Below are 10540 nucleotides of genomic sequence, written 5' to 3'. Positions count from 1 at the left end.
CATGTGAGGAAGAAGCAGCAGCAGCTCACACGTTTACCACAACCACACACAGTCCTCTGAGAGCAGCGTGGCCTCCATCTTTGAAACACACAAACTCAAACGCACAAACTCACTGATTGATTATTGATTGATTGATTTTCAGAGATAAGTAATTAAAGTTTATTTATTAAGCACTTTTCACAGCGGTCACAAAGCGCTTCACACAAAAGGTTAAAATAAACATGAACATTAAGTAAAAAAAAAAAAAGATTCAATAAGACAGTAAAATAAACAGGTAGTTTTAAATAAATAAATAATAATTCAATAAAATGTTTCTCATTAGAAAGCCTGTAAAACAGAAACATTTGAACAACTTTTTAAAGAATCCACAGAGTCGACTAAACGTAGTTGTGGAGGCAGACTGTTCCACAGCCTTGGTGCCACAGACTGAAAGGCTCTGTCACACTTAGTCTTTAGTCGTGTACAGGGAACAACTAACACATCATGAGTCCGTGAACGGAGACAACGAGCAGCATATATTTTGTAAGAAGTTGAGATAAATAATCTAGGACGTGATCATTTAGTGTTCTGTGTGTTAAAACAAGAAATTTGAAACAAATCCTGAAATTTATTGGGAGCCAATATAAAGAAGATTAAATAGCAGTAATGTGAGGTCGCTTGGAGGCGAGAACGACATGATGTGTCCAGGCTGGTAAACAGGACATCACAATAATCTAAATGTGATGACACAAATGTATGAACAGTTTCGTCCAGTTCAGCCGAGGAGACCATATGTCACAGTTAAAAATGTTCCTTAAATGAAAGAAACAGGAACGAGACAGAGATTTTATATGTGAGTTGAAGCCCAGAGAAGAATCAAATGTATGAATGTTGGACTTAACAGTTGAACAAAAAGTAGCAAGAACAAATTTTAAATTTGTAGTTAATGAGGAGCTATAATCATGGTCTCAGTCTTGTTGGCGTTTAAGACAAAGTGTTTGTTAGAGAATCAATCAGTCCCCTGATTTAAGCAGTGGACTAGGGTGGATAGACTATTGAGCTGATGAGGCCTAAAAAAAACCATACAGCTGAATGTCATTGATATAGAAATGATAAGAAATGTTATTAAAAGACTGAATAATGCCATCTAAAGGAAGCATGTAAAAAGAAAACAACAATGGACCCCAAACTAAACCCTCTTGAACCCTGCAGGTTAGGGAGGCAATGTTAGAGGTGAACTTTTTTCTATTAACAGAGTCCTATGAAACAAGTCAAAGCCATTAAAACACAGAGCCAGATACACCAGTGTTACGGGTCCGAAATTGAGGATGAGAGTAAAACAATGATGGTCCAGAAGAGGTGGTTCAAACAATTGATTTTAATGAATGCACGCAGCGTGGAGAGGTGCAAACTGCAAAACAGTTGTACATCTCTACCCAAATTACACTCTAGATTGCTTTTATAACATCAGGGTATTGTAACGCCCCTTCTTGCGTTTACAAGCACATAATTTGCATGTACAGAACATTCATGTATTTTAAGAATTAACTGCAACATAGAGGTTCCTCCTTGTGGCATACTCTTAAGAATATGGTGATGATCTAAGGCCTTTGAGGTCACCATGGGCTGGACATCCTTCCGTCACCTGTAACTAGGCAAACTCAAATGCAACAAGAAGCTGAATACATTCAGGCCTTTGCTCAGCTACTTTTTACTGTACCCATATACTCAGCCTACGAGTTATGATACATATATATTTAACTCAATCATTTTAAAGTAGTTATAACTGCACCTGTAATAAACATGTTAATATTTGATTAGGATAACCCCTATAATATCAATTATAACATAATGCCAGCAACTTCAATAAACACTTCGATGAAATGATAATTAATGCAATGATAAGATGATGGTTATGTAAAATAATCCCTGTAATTCCACAATTCCCCCTTTTGACGTCTTCCAAAGACGTCACTACACCATTCCCAGGTCCACTACCTTCGCTCTGACCCTCTCTAGCCGCCCCCTGACTCAGCTAATCCGACAACAACCTCATGTCCTCTAGGTGGTCCAGCAATAAAACACCAGCTCCCACTTGAAAACACTTCATGCTTAAGTGGTCTCTGCTCCTTTTCTGGGTCCCTCTCTAGTGGAAATCTTCTCCTGTAAGGGATAGAAAACAAACAACCTTTCTCTGCTACACCTTACTAACTTACTTTGTTCATCTAAGGTTCCTGTCATTATTCAAAGTTGGTTCACAATATCATATCAGGCAAAATGATAAACCCTACTGCCACGTCTACTTTGTTAAGCTCTTCAGCTAGACTCTGTACCGGTTTGCCAATCTGTGTGTACATGTCTCTACACTTTTAATGTCTAAATGCACATCTGGATGTATGTGCACTTGTGTGTCTATCTGCATCTATGAGTCAATGATTTGTCAGATATAAGGCGTTAATGTGAGAAATGTTTCCTGACTATTAACTCCTGATACTCGAGGAACTTTCCTGTTTGCCGAACTTCCTAGGTTTGGCCTTTTACACTTTTACTAAAGAAATTTTAACAAAGCCCAAAAAGATTTTTATTTTGCTCCTGTGCTTGACAGGTTAAGCGAAGTTGTTTTTTGTTTTGTTTTGAAATTTTCTCTTCTGTGTGTGTGTGTGTACATAAGTAAGAATATGATAATCAACATAAGATCCCTGGTTTGCAAATGATTTTCTGCCCCCGCTGCAGGGCAACATCATGTGGTGGTGAGTCTATGTTGGCTAGTTTAATACAGATATGTAACAGTTGCTTGATTGCATGGCCCACTCAGAGTTGCACAGTTTCAAAGTATGTGGAGAGTTCAATACACATTTCTTGGCTAATTATTTTCCCAATAAAAGTGAAATCACACATTGCATTTGATTTCACTTATATATTATCATGTTCTGGGCTCTATCCATTATATTAACTTTATTCAATCTCAATACTCTTTATGTGTGTGAGCAACGCTTTTAGTCTTATTAAACACAACCCAAGTAAAATGCACACCATCCCCATGTCAGCCTAAATCTCCGCTAAAAAGCACACTTCAAAGTTTTCTATCTGGATTTACGCCTCTTTTGGCCTCAAGCATATACATAACATGCCAAGGTTACTGTTAATGCCCGTTAGACAAGTTTCCATTATCTACAACATTTTGTTTCACCCGGCTCACCCTCACACATTTCCTGTTCACTTATTGCATATTTATCTTTAACACCTTTTACCTCAGTAGTTGCTAAGCAGAAACAAAGCAACCTGTGGTCCACCTTTACCCTGTAAAATAAACCCCTGTTATGATTGTGTCTGTAAGCATGTTTTGCATTCATTCATTACACTCCCCGCCATTCCTGCAAGTTAGGAGCTGTAAAGTTGAAAGCTGCATCAAGTCCAGGCCTTTGGCCTGGCCTATATTTAAATCATGTGTGTTTGTAAGCGTGCATGCAATTCACCTGCTATGTTCTCATCTTCCCTCAACATGTATCACCTGGACACTCTCACCAGTGAAGCTTAAAACCCTCTTGGATAGAACATCAACTCTAAACAAGCACAGTTATGCATTGTGTATAAAATTAACTCAACCTCATGCTAACCTACATAAGTACCTGTCTTAAGAGAGACCTCTGCACAGCTCAGACGCCAGTTGCAAGAGCTCTCTAACATTAGAATCATCAGCTGTGACTTATATAGTGTTATTTCGGTACTTTATACTTCACACATTTTTGAACGTTGTTTATATGGGGAGTTCCTCTTTTTATGTCTATATTTATTAATATGCCTTGTGCACTAAAGCTTCCTGTTTTTCAGTCTGGCTGAGCACTCGTTTGTGAGTATAAACTGGCCTCTACAAGCCTTCATTAGCAGATACACATTACAAATACTTCATATATACAGAGAAAAACCCAATAATCCACATTTCACTATTTTGTTCTTTGGTTCAGATTTGGATTCTGTATTGTTCTTTATTTGTTATTATTTATGTTTAGATTGTTTATTGCTAATCTTGGTTTATTATTGTCTGTTTGGGAGCTGACATAGTCTCTATAAATAAGCTTCTTTTGGTGGGTAGCATCAGGAGAGAAGCTCCAGAGAGGCATCTTCCATGTTAAACACTAAAATATAACAAAAGAGATCTCCTCAACGTGTTGTATATTTTTAATATTTCCTTATTATTTTGTCATAAATAAATCAACCAAATAACTTAAGCTGTGTGACAGCACCTTGCGTTTACGCCAGGCTGTGAACTGCCCTAAATCTACTTGCTACACCCCCTTTTCACCTAGTTTAATTTTTTCAATTCTAATTTAAACTATTCCTGACTTCCCTCAATGCACACTGTAAAGTGTAAAAGATACAATTAGCTTTCTCCTGGTAAAAGGTCCTACATTATTTTCTCTACCTTTGGAAACATCCTCTATTGAGTTAACCCATTTCATTTTCAAACTTAGGCCTGATTTCTTCGCCCCTTTAACGGGTAGCGCATATCCGGTCTGAACACTGTGTTTGGGCAATTTACGAATTGTTGCAGGATTTCTATGTTATGTAAAGTTCCTCTCATCCCTTTTATGCTTCCATTATCACTGTGTCTAACAAGCTTTGATCTTCTTTGTAATATAAACAACTCGGTGTATTTGTGCTCTGTTCTTCTCCTTTCTGTCGTCTGATCATCTCAAGTACGTCCTGTACCAATTTGCTTCCTCTTTTCAAGCCCCACATTTAATTACAAGCTCAAACACATTTGCCCTATATTGCTGTCTCGACGTGTTTCCTGTCAACTTAACAGAGTTATTCTCAGAACTCAGAGCTGAGGTTCCCTTTTCTAAGTCTGTCTGTTCTACAAGAGAGCAAGTCGGTAAACAAGTTTATCATCACAAAGGTTATTAGGCAAAGGTCACGTAGACATTTGCCTAGTAACCCTAAAAGAACACATTTCATGTAGCTAATCGCATATATTAACACCCCCTTTTTGTGACACATCTCATGTGTTACAAACTCAAATCCTTCACTCAGGTTAGGGAATTAAAGAAAAGTTTAGTCCTATCATATTATGTATAAATGCTCCGGAGCTTCAAACCTGTATTTAAGGAATGAAATCAAATTAATCATCATGTCAAATCTTTTCTTGGCTCCATCCACAGCCTGCATCCTTGAAACGTCCTAGAAACAAAAACCTGTGTGTTAACCAGAACATCACCTTTTATACTCAGTTTCTCCACTTCATCCAACCTGTAATATAAAAAAGTTAAACAGAACAATTATCAGTCATATGTCCAACCTTAGTCCAGTCTTTTGTCAGTGTCCAGTCGGTCCAACCTATGGTCTGCCTCGTCCGTCCATTCACCTGTCCATTCCACACATTCACTCACACGCATTACCATCAGGTATTGCTGACAGTGGAGACTATCTCGCAATATTCAGTCTTCACTCTCAGCAACATCAACTCATTTATTTGTTTTACTTTGTTTTTAAGAAAATAGTTCTTTCTGCTTTTAGACTGGATTGGCTCGCGGCAATCCTTTTACTTTGTCAGCGCTGTTATCCACTCCTTTGCAGGCCTGCTTACAACAAAAATGAGAAAAAGAGAGCTGAGTATTAGCTCATCAAAGTACAAAACAAATCACCTGACAGGTTTTTCTTTATAAGTGCACTGTTACAAAACCCCTTAAACATGTCCATGTTTATTAACACTCCCTCTTTAAAATAAAACAACAACCTCAAAAATCTTCAACAATCTTAAATTTCACCCATAGACCACACCCAAACGTAAAAAAGCTACACCGTTTTGTACACGAGATCCCCTTTAAGCACTTTACCAAACTCACATTCAACCTTAACATATAAGCACGTTCTCACAATATGTCAACACTAATTTATAAACCTCCTAATCAAATTTGCACCTCTGAACAATCTACCCCTCCTTTAAGGCCTCAATCACACACACACAGCAAGCTCCTCTGTCCACATTCACACGAGCTCTCAGACTTTTGCATACTCAGCCATATCTCAACAATTTAACTTGGCAAAAGAAATACATGTTTAAACTTTATCACATTATTCGATTATTTTCATTTTCTTTCTATACTAATCACTTACTTTGATCAATCAGTGCAAGAGCACTCCTGAGTCACTCTTATAGACACTTTTCTTTTGTTTTTCCATCTATTTTATGAACCATTCACACCATTCTCTCACTCATACAAGCAGCAAGCAGATCTTCATTGCATATGCTTATGTTCTTAGCCAGGTTTTAATCAATATCTGTTCATTAAGCTTCAGGAGCTTGTCTTTATAAGGTTAATACATTTTCTGTTTGTGTGTGTATGGGTATATGTTATTTGCATCTATGACTTCACAGTCTCCAGACTTCTTCCCAACTCTCCAGTTAAGCAGTCAGTTTTCTTTTTCCCCGAGTTACTAACCCACATTTTGATTTCCCACCTTAAATTACCGCCCTCCTGGTCTTCAGCCAGGAGCTGGGCTTGCTTTTCAGGTTCCTGGACACATCATGCTGTGAACAATTCAACCAGAAACTTGCCTTAACTTATCCATAGATGTTAACCTCTAACTTTCTTCCGACTGCTGGATGTGGAGAGCCGGTCCAAGTCTGCTTTACTCCTGAAAATAACAAAACTAAGACATTTTCATTATTATCACCAGTGGTTGAATAACCCATTTCTCTGTCTCTGGTCAGAAACACCAATTATGCCAGGCATGTAAGCGTGTTCTTCCCTGCATTTTATGTTAATTGGGTGTAAACTGCTTCTTCATTAAATTAATTCATTGAGTTTCTCATTGCATTTCTATGTATTCATGTTAATGTACACTACGTATAAGCTGTTTCTTCATTGCATCCTATATATTCATATTTAATTTATGCATTTCACCACTGAGCTTTAGATTCAAACTATCTCACTTCTGAGTCATTTCAAAAATAATCTCACATGTAACAATTTGTATGTGTGTTTTCTATTCATTAAGGTAATAACAATTATTTCTTTCATTATTCTTACCTTTTCTAATGTTTACCTCTTTGTTATGCTATGGTGGACATCCCTAAACAATTCATGAGTTCAGGTTTCAATTTTCAATCCAATTATATCCTATATTCTCGCAGTCAAACTCGTCCAGCTTCATCTCTCACTGGTCCTCTCTGCACAATGTCCTGTTCGGGCTTCAAAGCTCCGCAAACACAGTCTCAACTCAGCTGTTGTCTTCTTCTCTGTTTCTTTACAGTCTTTCTTTCAGATTAAGTCCCAGCATGGCAAAATATCACTCAATGTCCAGTGCTCTTCCACAATTCTTTATCCCACTGTTCAACTGCCCAGCCTGTATTTTCACAGTACATGTTACATTACTCTTACATGCTGCTGCTGGTCGTCAGTCGTCATCAGTGTTACTGGATCAGTGGCACTGTCGTTTGCCTGCTGTATTCAGTCCACGATGTTCTATCGGTCTTCACCAGGCGATTGACTGTCCTTTGAACTTCTTCTCCGCTTCAGGGACAAAGTGAGAGATCCAGCCGCACAATTTCGAGCCAAAACTGGCTTATTCTCACAATTCTTTTAATCTACTTTTCTGCTGCTGAACTCAAGGTTGCAAAGTTGAAAGACGCCCACCTGTATTGACACACTAAACCATATAATTAGTATTATATTCATTTTTTCTTAAAGGCTTCATTTGCTTCATGTGCCTAGAGTTAATCTCTCTCTCTGTGTTCTTTCTGTACACACTCAGTTCCATATATGGGCATGCACAGTTCCTGTTCCTCAAACTAATCTAACTCCTTTGTTTTTTTTGTTTTCTTGAATTAAAACACTTTCAAACTTTAGCACATCCTACTTTCATCACACAAGAAATATATTTCACACTCCTTTATTCCATACACACCTTTTAAATGCTCTAACCTCTTTCAGACGCCATAATCGTCTCACACGCACTGCCTTTCTCTCTCTCAGACTTCCCCTTTTCACTTACTCAGACAATCACCCAGTCACTCAAATCAAATACTGACAGCATTCACACAGTTAAAATCACACAAAATACGCTTTCATACGAGTATCTTGGACATGCCTTCCATGATCAGAAAGAGCAAGTCAAAAGAAAAAAGAAAAGAAAACTGAAACCTCTCATAACATCACTGAAGGTCAAATATCTTCATAGACCCAAAAGTAAGCATATTATTTCCCTAGTCAAAAGTCAAACCGTTACTCACAGTAATTTAATCTCACAGCCTTGTGTTTTGAAACTAAAAGAGGAAGGACAGCGCCCAATTTAAAGTGCGCATGTTGTCACTCAACAACACACCACAGAAAATGTAACTGTATATATTATCTCAAACTGAAACAAAACCCATCTAAAAATCCTAAAACATCTTACTTCGACACCCCAAAACACACATCGCTTACAGACATCTTTATTAATTAATTATCTCAAATTCAATTTCAGTTCTCAGAACCCAGGTAACGGTCTTAAGTATCAACAGTTTATGTATCCTATCTCAAAGCCCTCAAAAGTCATACAGTCATGGCAAGAAATAAAACTTTACTTACATATTGTAATAAACAAAACCAGCATCTTAAGTACATGCACCAGCAATGTCTAGCATCCCTATTAACTTCCTCATACTCTATTGACCTCTCAGCTGCCTTATTTGCATTCTCACACACACACACACAGTCTAAAAATAATACCAGCCTGACTCACAGACTCAGACAAGTCTCTTATATATTTACACAGACGTCCTATGATTACAACTGCCCAGATTTTAGGCTTCTCATTCCAAAACCTACACAATTTAGACAATTTTTAAATTAACCCTCCAAGGGACAAACTCCCTGAGTTTTTGTGATCAATTTAACCAGTCTCGCCCCGGACCGTGGTCAAATATCTAAAACCCTACACAATTTAAAAGCGTCAACCAACTCAACCCCTGCCGAAAAGCTCTGTTTTGGGACATTTCACATCCCAGGCTTCCCCGAAGTTTTAAGTTAAAAGTTACACGCCCGAAACCCGGTTTCTACTGACCAAAAAGTGCAAACCACCGCCCGGACGGCAAACTGACCCAGTCAGTGGCTATTTTGGAGTGTCGTAGTTCTCCACACTTGCCAAGTGAACTATCCCTCCCCGAGGAAGATGTCGATCGTCACCGACAAATTGGAAGCGTCACCTTCCGACAAATGCACTTGTTAGACTCCCAGAGTCCCGTTCTATACAATTTAATTTTTGAAGACACCCCAAAATCACAAACCCACCATATCGGTGTCCAAGCCCGGCTTTATATTCAATTGAGACTTTAATGTCACAAACTTCACCAATTACCTATTATTCTAAATTCTCTTTATCCTAAATCCTCTTATTCTTATCCTTTGGGACTTTAACCCGGTACCTTTAGTGAGACTCTAACTCACTTTTACTCTTTTCTTATCATTACTTCAACTTCAACTTCTCATGAGATTTTCACCAAAACCAAAACAGACCTTTACCAGTAATTTTCAGTGAGTAGACTTTCAATTTGTCAGAACCAATTCAGCACTGTTTGGAAATAATTCAACAGGTAGTGCCTTACCTTTGAATAAGCCGGCTTATGTCCACTCACTTCGACCACTGACTCGTGTCTGCCTGTTTGAGCACCTTGGACCCTCTCAGTCTCATTCTCCAACTTTTCTCCCTCAACCTCGGCCAAATGCACCAAATGTTACGGGTCCGAAATTGAGGATGAGAGTAAAACAATGATGGTCCAGAAGAGGTGGTTCAAACAATTGATTTTAATGAATGCACGCAGCGTGGAGAGGTGCAAACTGCAAAACAGTTGTACATCTCTACCCAAATTACACTCTAGATTGCTTTTATAACATCAGGGTATTGTAACGCCCCTTCTTGCGTTTACAAGCACATAATTTGCATGTACAGAACATTCATGTATTTTAAGAATTAACTGCAACATAGAGGTTCCTCCTGTGGCATACTCTTAAGAATATGGTGATGATCTAAGGCCTTTGAGGTCACCATGGCTGGACATCCTTCCGTCACCTGTAACTAGGCAAACTCAAATGCAACAAGAAGCTGAATACATTCAGGCCTTTGCTCAGCTACTTTTTACTGTACCCATATACTCAGCCTACGAGTTATGATACATATATATTTAACTCAATCATTTTAAAGTAGTTATAACTGCACCTGTAATAAACATGTTAATATTTGATTAGGATAACCCCTATAATATCAATTATAACATAATGCCAGCAACTTCAATAAACACTTCGATGAAATGATAATTAATGCAATGATAAGATGATGGTTATGTAAAATAATCCCTGTAATTCCACACCAGCCAAACCTGAAGTCTATTAAGTAGGATTTTATGGTCAATATTACAGAAAATGATTACGATAAAAATCCCTGCATTAGAAACCATTAAAAGATCATTACAGACCTTCAAGAGAGCAGTCTCAATGGATGCTGCTTTTGAAAGCCAGAGTGAAAAGGGTCACAAATCTGTCATTGCATAGTAAAGACCTGAACTCATTTTCTATCAAAT

This window comes from Oreochromis niloticus, linkage group LG3 (assembly GCF_001858045.2).
Source record: "Oreochromis niloticus isolate F11D_XX linkage group LG3, O_niloticus_UMD_NMBU, whole genome shotgun sequence".
In the NCBI taxonomy this organism is placed as follows: Eukaryota; Metazoa; Chordata; class Actinopteri; order Cichliformes; family Cichlidae; genus Oreochromis; species Oreochromis niloticus.
This window is presented reverse-complemented; position numbering follows the sequence as displayed.